The following is a 12948-nucleotide window of genomic DNA, read 5'->3' as shown; positions in this document are numbered from 1 at the left end:
TTCATTTGCTTGGGTGTTTTATTGATTTCTCAGGTTTTCACGGGGTTCAGTTCATACAGTTCTCCTTGTAAAGAAGAACCTTAGAATTGGTCGTCTTTGTGGTTTTTAATGATCAAATTAGGGGGTTCGAGGGAGATAGAGAAAAACTTCAATATTTTAGATCTAAGATAATAAGAAGGTAAAAATAATGTGCTAAAATTTGTGTGTAGACCTTTTCTACTTTTTGATATTTATTTACTTTCTTTATTTGTTTAAGTGGTGTTAAAAGTTTCTCCATTTTTAGTTTTTTAATATATGTACAAGCATAGGTATTACTGTTTCCATATTAAGTAATTCTTGACGACTTTCTGGAAACAATTGCTAGTTTTGTGGTTATTGTGTTGCAGACAGACATCAGTCAATGGTGATACATGGGCTCCTGCTGTTGAACAAGCTATTGGAAAATTGCTAAATGGATTCATTGTGACAAATTCTCAGGATGCTACTTCTCTTAGAAAATGCGCAAAGAAGGCAAGATATAATTACTTTCTGACTGTTATAAATAGGTTTTCGAGACCAAGGTGAAAGGATGATAATTCTATTTTTTTTTAATAAAAAAAGCCTCTTTTCATAGTACTGATGTTTCAATACAATTTCCTTGATATTTGGTTCTGCTTTCTTTGTAGGTTGATTATACCAGATCATTCACTCTCCCAGACAAATCACACAACCACCCAATCTCTTTTACATTCTGATAATCCTACTGTTTTCAATGTTTTGGTAGATGTGGTAATTTCATGTTTTCATCATGAATTTCCAATCTAAATCCTGCTATTAGGAAATTTACTTTTTAACTACCCTATCTGCCTATTTCTTTTCTTTTATCATAATCCAATGCAGTGGTTACTGGTTGGTTAGTTTAGCAAGAGGCAATGAGCTTGGTCCATGAATATTTTTCATGCTTGCTCTTAAGAAGCTATTGCTGCAGGCTTATGTGTAGCACTAACATTTTCTGTATTCTCAGGGTAGAGCTGAGAGGCAAGTTCTTGTCGAAGATTACAACAGGAGAAGGGCTGTTGCATTTGATCGAAGAATACAGAACATGTTGGAGGTTTTCACCTTAGATGGGTTTAAAATGTAAGTCGAGAACTAATTTTATATATTGTTTCATGTCTTATCCTTTTTAAAAATGTTACTTGGTATGTTCAATATTGTCTTTGTAGGGACCAATTTTTAAGAGAGTGAGAATTGAATTTGGTTTGTGAATCTAATTACATTGTTTAGATGGATTTCAAGTTGTACTAGTTCTGAAAGGCACAAATCTAAGATCTCTAATCTTTTATTATAATTTTTATTTTGTTTTCTTTATGTTTATGCTTGTCAAATTCTGCCTGAAGAATTTTGTTCACTTCTCAAATCTAAGATTGTTCTCATCTTGAATTAAATCTGAATGTAATCGTAAATCTTGAATTTAAGAATTTATGATCATTTGATTACTTAAAATTCCATGTTGTTGGATGGGATTGAACTGCTATCTCATGTGCCCATCAATTCTATCCAGATGTAGTTATGCTGAAACATGTTTATAACAAATGGTTAGAGATACTGTAATTTGGATGCTTTCTTTGCTTGTTCTCTTCCCCACCTGCTAAACATTGTTTTTTTTCCTTGGGTGTTCTATTAATTTCTCAGGTTTTCACGAGGTTCAGTTCAGACATTGCATACTATCTCCAATAGGAGATCTTGATTTTCTCAAATTTGGTTTTGGTTACAGTGTTTTAAATCTTTATATCAATGACTTTGTTCGGTGTTATTATACCCAAACAATTATTCTTTACTTATTTTGGAATATAAAATAGGTTGATGCTTGTTCTGATGCATTGCATTTAAGTTGAATTTTCAAATTTCTCATTTTTATTGGTTGTCTTGACTGGGTTTCTTTTTAGTTGAAAGGAGTAATTTCAAAAATAAATGTGTATTTCACCTACTCTATGCTCATTCTACTCTGCCATGCACATGTAATGTTCTGTTTGTTTTATAATCTTTAACAAGTTTTATGTATTTTCTCTAATAATATTTTCTTTGCAGAAGGATGCAGAAAAGATGTACAGAATGCTAAAAACCATTGAATCGCAGGGTAAAGAGAGTTATATGCCATGTTGTCTTTGTGGTGGAACTATACATTCCTTTAAGGCACTTAGCATCGAAGCAGAAAGTGTTAAGAGTAAAACCAGCGGTGATGGGCTGCAACCAAGTCAAAGAGAAAAGGTTGAAAATCTTGGAATAAGTATAATAATTTTGATTTCTGGGTCACAGTAATATTATATAGTTTATTTACTCCTTTCCAGTGATTCAGTTCCAAAAGCTAGCTTGCCTTGGATAGTTTTCAGTCATCAAAGTCATTTTGCCTTTTATATCTCCTCTGGATTATTTTAATGTGCTATAGGCATATCAGTTCACCATGATCTTGTTTTTCCTGCCGTCAAAGAAACCTACTGGATATAGATCTGATCTTTGTAACCCTTGCAATAGCCCTCATTTGATGCTAAAAAGCAATTTGCATGCTTGCTTTGATGGTTAACATGTTATTAATCTCAACCTTTTCCAAGATGGGTGTTTTAGCATACTGCTAGATCTCTTACCTCCTTTTCTAGAGAATTATGATGCGAAAAAAAGAAAGTTGTATTGTTGAATTTAAGCAACTAGTTTCCTCTCTGTTTTGATAGATGGCATGGTAGCATTTACTGTAACTGGTAATTCCAACCATTGTAAGAATATGGGATACAGTAGTGGCCTTCCACGTTATGTGAACAATTTATTTAAACTGTTATTTCTTTCCCAAGTGCATGGCCCTTCTCTTTATATCTTTAGAGACTCTTATGTGGTTTCAATCTTGTTCCCCGTCACCATCATGTGGTTATTGATGTTTGAAAAAAATTGCATATAAAGCGGTTTGAGTTCAGTGTTATTATGCAGTCATGACTTGGCAGTACTTGCCATACAATCACAATTACTTATTTTAGAAAATAAGTTAGGATTTACCGTGCTGATATGCTAGTACATTGCATTTAAGTTGGAATTTCCAATTTCTCATGTTCATTTGGTTGTTGTTGTTATTATTATTATTTGAAAATGAACTTGTATTTCACCTTTTCCATTCTTATTCTATTCCACAGCACCACACAATGTTCAGTTTATTTTATAATGTGTAATAAGTTCTATGTATTCTCTAACAATGCTGTCTTTGCAGAAGGATGTGGAGAAGATTTACAAAAAGCTAAAAACCATTGAGCTGCAGAATAAAGAGAGTTCTATGTCATGTTTTCTTTGTGGTAGAATGTTACGTTCCTTCAAGGTGCTTAAAAATGAAGATGAGAGTATTGCGCGTAATGCCAGCAGTGATAGGTTTCTCCCTGTAAAGAAGAACCTTAGAATTGGCCGTCTTTGTGATTCTTTTGATGATCAAATTAAGGAGTTTGAAAGTCATGTATCAAATATTAAATAAGATATTGATCAGAGCAAGAGTAGGAAGAGGGAGATAGAGAAAAAACTTCAAGATTTTACATCGAAGATGATAAGAAGGTAAAAATAATGTGCTAAATTTGTGTGCAGACCTTTTCTACTTTTTTAACATTTATTTACTTCCTTTATTTGTCCAAGTGGTGCTATCCCACATCCATCAAGTTTTCGGTTTTCTTTGGTTTTATATTCATGTTGGTATGTTCACTTATCATCAATTTGTTTTAGTTTGGATGCTTAACATGGTATTAGAACTTAGGCGTGTTATGTTATTCTTGCCTAGTCTCATATAAGGTCAATTGCACGACAGAGCGCGATACTAACTGTTTTATGTATAGCGTTCGGCAGAGAAACTCAAAGGGCTTCGAAGTTGAAGGAATTTATAAAAACTGGCTGCAGGTTTATTCTTCTTCTTTTGCTTTTAATTTTTTGATTTAGTTACGGGTAATCTGTTTGATATATCTGATTTCTTTCTTAATTCTCAGTTATTCTATTGTTCAAGTGGATATTAAAAATGAAGGAATTGATTCTTTTAAGCCAGATATTTTCGGTGATACCATTATTATAGAACACAGGATTGCTGAGTCTACGAGCTCCAATGTTTTGAAAGATTGTCAAGGTTTGAATCATTTCCTTTCAAGTTTGCTTTAATGTCCAATGGTATGGTCTGTCTGATTACTTCTGAATGACGTGTTTTTTTAATAAAAAACCAAACGAACAATTTTTCACATCAGTAAGCGGATTAATTGAAATTTTCAAGCCATTCAATTTTGTGTATTATGTGCTCATCATGGGTCTTTCTTTGCTAAATGCCAATTTTGGTGATACCTCTATTTACTTGATTTGATTTTTTTTCCAGGTATCCAGTTTTAGTCGTTAATTTTTATGCTCCTTGGTGCTTCTGGAGTACTCGCCTGGTAATCTACTATTAGCATGTCTGATCTTTCACTCGAAGATACTTGTTGAAAACATTATTTGTTTAGCTCTTCTGTGTAAAGTGGCCCTCAAGCATAACTTATTATACTGATATAGTTGCCATATCTTCTAATTATAGTAATCCCTTTTCTGACTTTATATTCTTCATTGATACTATTATATTTAACAACCCCTCTTCTTTCTTTTTTTAGGATAAATGAGCATTTTAATAACCTCTAATATGCTTTATAGTGCGATATTTTCTTTAGCGGACCCTACTTTGTGAGGGCCCGTGTCTACCTTTAAACAAACACATATTTGTTTCAATATTAAAAAAAGCAAAATAGCATTTTGTATGAATTAAACCCTTGCTTCTAATGAGTTTGAAATCTTAGGTCAAACTGATAGTAATGACATGCTTTGAGCTGTTATGAATTATGACTAACTATATTTGTAGCTTCACCATGTTCTTTTTGGGCTTCAGAGCTCGCCATGGGAGAAAACTGCCAATATAATAAAAGAGAGGTCTGAGAATGCATTATTTCTCTTCCATGGAACAAATTTATTAGTACTTTCTTGATTTGGCTATGAATTTTGCACCCTTGCTTTTGACAGATATGATCCAGAAAGTGATGGACGTATTCTTTTGGCGAAGGTTGATTGCAGTGTAGAAGTTGACTTGTGTAGTAGGTATTTCCTTGTTTCATTTTCTATCACAAGTAAACTGATGCTTTATTGTTTGATAATATATCATCATTTGACCTGTTATAATCTAAGAAATAAACCGAAAGAGAGGGGAAGAATAAAAGAGATGCAAGAGAAATCTGATTGTTGAATTAGGAGATTACAATAGTTTAAATAAATTGAGTTGCTGACTTCTAATACTTTTCTGCTAAAGATACAATTCTATCTAGAGATAGAGATTATAAAGACTCCTAAGACTTATCCTTCCTAATCATAAAAGACTCTTAAACAAATGAGACTTCAACACGGCTGATTCTGACATGACCATGCATTCTGACTCTTTAACCATATTGTTGCATTCTGATCTCTTTGACGTTGCAGATACATATTAATATTTATCACATCATATATTTAAACTGTGTTTTCTTGCTTGTTGTATAGAATTATTTCCCAAATTTTTTCATCTTTTTATAGCTTTACCACATGTTTAATCTTTCTCTTTCTTCCTTAACTAGTTTCTTCATTACTATTGTGCTCACTTGTTCCGTCCTCTTCTTAACACAGTCATCACATCTAAGGGTATCCATCCATTCGTATTTTTCGTAAAGGCAGCGATGTGAGGTAAAAGATTGTATAATCCGTTCTTCCTCATTCCACCTTTTGTTTATGCCACTTGTTACTTAATAATATTACATTCCAATATGTTAAGCTTCCACTTCTCTTTGACCCTTATTACTTTCCTTTAGGCTATTTAGTACCACTGAACTTTATGATCTGTGCAATACAAACTCACCTTATTCTCTGACCTGTAAGTGTTTCAGGGAATCCCATGGACACCACGAACACAAATCTTATTATGGAGATCGTGATACAGAAACCCTGGTTAAGGTATGACTAAATTAGTTTTGAACTGGCCATTTGAGTTTATAGATCGGTTACAGAAATCTTATAAGATAAAGGTGCATACATGACCTAATGCTGCTGTCTGTTTCTTCCAGATGACGGGAGGATGCAGAATTGAAGGATACGTGCATGCAAAGAAGGTGATATTTATAATATTAGATTAGACTGACAATTCTACATATTATTTGGCATATAATTAGTTTGTCGAATCATTTATGTTTAACCTTGAGATAAATGAGGAGCTGAAAGTATTACTTGAGTTGCACCTTGCAGGTTCCTGGCAACCTTATCATCTCCGCTCGTTCAGGAGCCCATTCTTTTGATGCTTCTCGAATGAACATGTCTCATGTCATACGCCATCTTTCTTTCGGTAAAACAGTTTCACCTCAGCCCTTAGGTATTAAGTGATGTCAAGCGACTCATACCTTTTCTTGGTAGAAGCATGACAAGTTGAATGATCAATCGTTCATTAATCACCAAGATGTAGATGCCAATGTCACTGTAAGTTTTCCCTTTCTTGCGACCCTTTTTGCATATGCAATTTGTGTGGAGAATAGTTTTGACATATGTAAATTGACTTTATTGTTGTTTTTCTTTGCATGTGTTAAAAGGTTTTAGAGGATAAGTGATCATGGGAAATAAAAGGTCCAACAATATAACATTCTAAGATTATGGGACATTCTCAGGTTAAATTATTGATTCTAGATACTCTTCTGTCTGATTACTTCTGAATGACGTGTTTTTTATTATATAAAAAAACATGCAAACAATTTTTTTTTGCTTGTGCAATTTGTGTGGATAGTAGTTTTAACATATGTAAATTGACTTTGTTGCAATTTTTCTTTATAGATTAAGTTCTTGTAATTTCAGGATTTATTTCTCTTAGCTTATAGAAATAATTTCGTCTTGAAGACCTTCACATCACTGATCCATTTTCCATTTTATAGATTAAGTACCATGAAACAAAGCAGCGTGAGATTGATCATCAAATTCGTGAGGGCAACTCTTGTTTTCCTTTTTATTTATTTGGTTTACATGAAAAACATGAGAATGATGTGCGTTTTGGTTCCCCTAAACATTTTAAGGACAACTTTGAACTTGATTTTCTTTTCTTGGACTGGTTACAGCTTTTGGTGGGGATGGAGTGCTACGTCTTCTACGTGAAATTGAGAGGCATCCTTGCATTTACTGTGCCACCTATTGGTCCAATTGGTGCTCATGTGATAAGTGATGGAAAATTACTACAGAAAATTTTGAGCACACTTCTTACGCCTTGGAACTAAGCAGCTAAATCTTTATTTGATAATATAAGACCGGCTTGTTCATTTGGTGTTGGCTACAGAATGCTGAATGCTTTTCATATTTTCTTTCTCTAGATCTCTTTGTTAATGGTGTAGGCAATTTAGGGATTTTTACAGTAGAAGAACATTTGCTCGCATGAGTTGTATTGAAGCTTCTTTTTCTTTTTTGTTTTTTTTGGAAAAATCACTTGGAAATTGTTTTTAGTCTGCACATAGATCTCTTCTGATTCCAGAGGCTTTTTCCTATGAAAGTTTCTCCATTTTTAGTTTTTTAATATATGTACAAGCATAGGTATCACTGTTTCCATATTAAGTAATTCTTGACGACTTTCTGGAAACTATTGGTAGTTTTGTGGTTATTGTGTTGCAGACAGACATCAGTCATTGGTGATACATGGGCTCCTGCTGTTGAACAAGCTATTGGAAAGTTGCTAAATGGATTCATTGTGACAAATTCTCAGGATGCTAGTTCTCTTAGAAAATGCGCAAAGAAGGCAAGATATAATTACTTTCCGACTGTTATAAATAGGTTTTCGAGACCAAGGTGAAAGGATGAGAATTCTATTTTTTTAAAAAAAAGCCTCTTTTCATAGTACTGATGTTTCAATACAATTTCCTTGATATTTGGTTCTGCTTTCTTTGTAGGTTAATTATACCAGATCATTCACTCTCCCAGACAAATCACACAACCACCCAATCTCTTTTACATTCTGATAATCCTACTGTTTTCAATGTTTTGGTAGATGTGGTAATTTCATGTTTTCATCATGAATTTCCAATCTAAATCCTGCTATTAGGAAATTTACTTTTTAACTACCCTCTCTGCCTATTTCTTTTCTTTTATAATTTTCTTTTATCATAATCCAATGCAGTGGTTACTGGTTGGTTAGTTTAGCAAGAGGCAATGAGCTTGGTCCATGAATATTTTTCATGCTTGCTCTTAAGAAGCTATTGCTGCAGGCTTATGTGTAGCACTAACATTTTCTGTATTCTCCGGGTAGAGCTGAGAGGCAAGTTCTTGTCGAAGATTACAACAGGGGAAGGGCTGTTGCATTTGATCGAAGAATACAGAACGTGTTGGAGGTTTTCACCTTAGATGGGTTTAAAATGTAAGTTGAGAACTAATTTTATATATTGTTTCATGTCTTATCCTTTTTAAAAATGTTACTTGGTATGTTCAATATTGTCTTTGTAGGGACCAATTTTTAAGAGAGTGAGAATTGAATTTGGTTTGTGAATCTAATTACATTGTTTAGATGGATTTCAAGTTGTACTAGTTCTGAAAGACACAAATCTAAGATCTCTAATCTTTTATTATAATTTTTATTTTGTTTTCTTTATGTTTATGCTTGTCAAATTCTGCCTGAAGAATTTTGTTCACTTCTCAAATCTAAGATTGTTCTCATCTTGAATTCACTCTGAATGTAATCGTAAATTCAAATTCACTCTGAATGTAATCGTAAAGCTTGAATTTAAGAATTTATGATCATTTGATTACTTAAAATTCCATGTTGTTGAGTGGGATTGAACTGCTATCTCATGTGCCCGTCAATTCTATCCAGATATAGGTATGCTGAAACATGTTTATAACAAATGGTTAGAAGATACTGTAATTTGGATGCTTTCTTTGCTTGTTCTCTTCCCCACCTGCTAAACATTGATTTTCATTTCCTTGGGTGTTCTATTAATTTCTCAGGTTTTCACGAGGTTCAGTTCAGACATTTCTCCCTGTAAAGAAGAACCTTAGAATTGGCCGTCTTTGTGGTTCTTTTGATGATCAAATTAAGGAGTTTGAAAGTTATGTATCAAATCCCACTTTCATTAAGTTTTCGGTTTCTTTGGTTTTATATTCATGTTGGTATGTTCACTTATCATCAATTGGTTTTAGGTTGGATGCGTAACATGGTATTAGAACTTAGGCGTGTTATGTTATTTTGGCCTAGTCTCATATAAGGTGAATTACATGTAGGCCCTTGTTGAACTTAGTTACATGTATTAGGAAATAAGAGGTATTGTCTCACACCTATGAAGTATTTAGGTTTTTTTGGTCTTATATTCAGGTTCGGCTCCACCGTCCAGTATCGATTGGTTTTAGGTTGGATGCATAACACTTTTATCCTTCTGTTTAAAATTCTTTTTCAATCTTACGTGTAGGCCCTTGTTGAACTTAGTTACATGTATTAGGGAGTGTTAAGAGGTATTGTCTCACACCTATGAAGTATTTAGGTTTTTTTTGGCCTTATATTCAAGTTCGGCTCCACCGCCCATTATCGGTTGGTTTTAGGTTGGATGCATAACACTTTTTTCCTTCTGTTTAAAATTCTTTTTCAAGCTTAATAATAGTCTAAATAGTGCGTTTCCTTGCACATAATTTATATCTTTAAAAGTGAAATTGTGCCATTGTCACCTACTCTGTGTGCCTTAATTTCTTGCATAAGCTCGTGGGTGTAATAATTACCGATGACAAGAATCCCCTTCATCTTCCCAAAGCATATCTTTTAATCATTCTCTTTGTTTTCTGTATCACTTTTTCGGTTCATATATGCTAGTATGCCCTATGATCCATGCTTCACTTGTGTTGTGCAAAAAGGCGCTTGGATGGGGAGAATGATTTCATGGTTAAGAAGAGTCTGACATTTTACTCCCAAATAAATGTTTTTATCTTTTTGGGAACTTTTTACTCCCAAATCATTTATAAGTTAAAGAGGTTAGAAGAGTGACATTTTCATAATTGATTAATGTTGAACTCCAGTATTATTCTGATGATTTGTTGACTAGGAGGGGAGTGCTTCTCAGCATTTTGCTTTGTGCTGGCTCTTCATGATATGACCAAAGCCCCATTTCGAGCTATGGATGAGTTTGACGTTTTCATTGTGAGTGATTTTGTTTCCTTTTTGGGTTGGGGACTTGGGGTTGTAGTCTTTAGCATCACATCCCTTGGGATTAAGGTAAATGCTATTCTTCGTAGCAATAACACGTGGACTGAGCAGTTATGTGTAATATTTTCCTCCAGGATGCAGTTACCCAAAAAATCAACCTGTACACTTTAGCTGAATTTGCATATTCTATTGTTTTCTTATATCTTTTCCCCTTTTGTTAACTAGTCTGGTCAAAGTTAGCTCTCATTCATTTACCATGAAATTTTTTATTATTTGCAGGAGAAATTGGACAAACGCTTTTCAAAGAAGAAAGTTCAAGTTGCTTTTTTGGTGGAAAAAACATGAAGTTAGAAGAAGGAAGGATGAATTGCGGGATGCTTTTTGCCTGGTACATTAATTGTTCCCCATCTTTGTTATTTCAAAAGACAGGTTGAATCACAAGTCTTATGTTGTGAGTCAACCTTTCGGTGATTACTTGATTTCCTTAACATTTTTGCTAGGCTTATTATCAGTTTTCATATCAAACTCTTTCCTCGTTATTGTCTGCTCATTGATCTATCATCATATTCTATAACTCATGTGTAAGCTTTTATGCGTATGCTGTGTAATCATTGGTCTGACCTTAATATTTATAATTTTACGTTCAAGTTTATGTTTGTTTGATTGTTTTTGATTTCTGAATTTTCATCTCTGTTCATTATAGGCAAGAAATGAAAAGCTTGAGCTTGAAGAAGAGCACCGCTGTGGCACTCAGCAACTCCAAAGGATGTTGAATGATGTTAGGATGCTTGAAGCAAGTCCATGATATTCAGGAGAATCATATTAGAAATACACAGGTCTTTCATGGTTTTTTCTTCAACGTCACTTGTTAGTATTTTCTTTTTGACTACAGATGAGGTACCATTCATTTTGAAATAACATATATGTTAAAGTATGCTTATTCTTACATAATATTCATGTATTGTGTGCACATTTTAATTTGACATTCTGTGAAAAATATATGTATTCTGAGTTCAATTAGAAATATGGCTATTTTTATGCATGTAACAACATAGAAAAATACGATCTTGTTTACATCTTTAAAAGAGTACACCCTAGTAGGTACAACCATATGTATTTTTTTTTGGAAAAATCACTTAAAAATTGTTTTTAGTATGAACATAGATCTCTTATGATTCTAGAGGCTTTTTCCTATGAAAGTTTCTCCATTTTTAGTATTTTTTTTATAGGTACAACCATATGTATCACTGTCTCCATATTAAGAAATTCTTGTCGACTTTCTGGGAATTGTTGCTAGTTTTCTGGTTATCGTGCTGCAGACACTAGTCAATGATGATACGTGTGTTCCTGCTGCTGAACAAGCTATTGGGAAGTTGCTAAATGCTTCCAGTGAAATTCTCAGGATGCTAGTGCTCTTAAAAAATGTTCAAAGGAGGCAAGATATAATTACTTTCCAATTGTTATACATAGGTTTTCGAGACCGAGGTGAAAAGATGAGAACTCTAATTTTCTTAAAAAGACTCTTCTCATAGTACTGATGTTTGAGTACAATTTCTCTGATATTTGGTTCTTCTTTCTTTTGTATGTTGATTATTCCAGATCATTCACTCCCCTAGACGAACCACCCAACTGCTCAATCTCTTTTACATTCTGATAATCCGACTGTTTTCAATGTTTTGGTAGATGAGGTAATTTTTTTCCTTTTGTTTAAAATTCCTTTTCAAGCTTAATACTTGTGTAAAAAGTGTGTTTCCTTGCACATAATGCGTATCATTAAAAGTAAAATTGTGCCATTGTCACCGACTCTGTGTGCCTTAATTCCTTGCATAGGCTCGTGGGTGTAATAATTGCTGATGGCAAGAATTCCTTCATCTTCCCTAAGCTTATCTTTTAATCATTCTCCTTGTTGTTTGTATCTCTTTTTGGGTTCATATATGCCCGTATGTCCTATGATCAATGCTTCACTTGTGTTGTGCAGAAATGGCGCTTGGATGTGGAGCGTGATTTCATGGTTAAGAGAAGGAAACTGGAGGATGTGCAGAAGTCACAGTGTGTTGCCTGAGTCAACTACTAATGAACTTCTTTAAGAAATTTCAGTTTGTTCCATGATTGAAAACCTTGCTTTTATACTTATATTTGAGCAAGTTAAAATCCTTTTCTAATGATATCTTCATCATTGAATCGTCTTTAGGATGCTAAAATGTTGATGAAGATGGAGGCATTGCTAGAAACACTTAAAGAGAGGTCTAATGCAGCAGAAGAAAAAGCCAGAACTCTTAAGTTATCGTTCGAAGATTTTGGGGGTATTATTTTAGTAAACTATATTTAATGTTTAGTTCAATTTTGCATGTGGCTTTACTTGCATTCAGTTTAACCCCCTATGCGTATCATAAAATCAACAAAGGGGGAGGTTGAAGCTTCTCATAAAGCATAGGAGGAACTAACAGTCTAACAAAGATGGAGAAAGAGAGAAATAATGCAGAAGCAGTTTACTTTCTGCTCCTTTAACTTTTTATTCATTTACTTCAGTAACTATCTTGTGGAAACTTGAATTCAGAAATTGAAGTTTCTGTTTCAGAATAGGGTCCAGTACGAAAATGTTATGAAAGAAAAGGTTCTTCCTCAAATTAAGGAGGCAGAGGCAGAATATGTGGAACTAGAAAAGAATCTTAAGGTTGATATTTATGCCTTTCTAGATATACTAACCAGTTTTAGTCCATGTTATACTTCTGCAACTATTGTAGGTTATATGGCATTTGATAGTTGTT

General features: G+C 33.7%; 2 long non-coding RNA genes across 3 annotated transcripts; both read left to right on the top strand.

The window, feature by feature from the left end:
- The first annotated feature begins 3035 nt into the window (after positions 1-3035).
- LOC120189560 lies at positions 3036-12842 on the top strand. 2 transcript variants are annotated; one of them, XR_005522541.1, is made up of 4 exons: positions 3036-3561; positions 12159-12276; positions 12372-12483; positions 12759-12842. It is a non-coding gene; the product is annotated as an uncharacterized LOC120189560 (long non-coding RNA). The 2 variants fall into 2 exon arrangements; XR_005522540.1 differs by lacking the exon at positions 3036-3561 and adding an exon at positions 11778-11868.
- On the top strand, positions 5061-6090 carry LOC120189559. Its single transcript, XR_005522539.1, has 3 exons — positions 5061-5103; positions 5662-5718; positions 5919-6090. It is a non-coding gene; the product is annotated as an uncharacterized LOC120189559 (long non-coding RNA).
- Positions 12843-12948: the final 106 nt, after the last annotated feature.

This window comes from Hibiscus syriacus, unplaced genomic scaffold (assembly GCF_006381635.1).
Source record: "Hibiscus syriacus cultivar Baekdansim isolate YM2019G1 unplaced genomic scaffold, ASM638163v2 tig00116958_pilon, whole genome shotgun sequence".
Lineage (NCBI taxonomy): Eukaryota > Viridiplantae > Streptophyta > Magnoliopsida > Malvales > Malvaceae > Hibiscus > Hibiscus syriacus.
The sequence above is the reverse complement of the archived record's forward strand: the minus strand, read 5'-3'. Positions and strand labels throughout refer to the sequence as shown.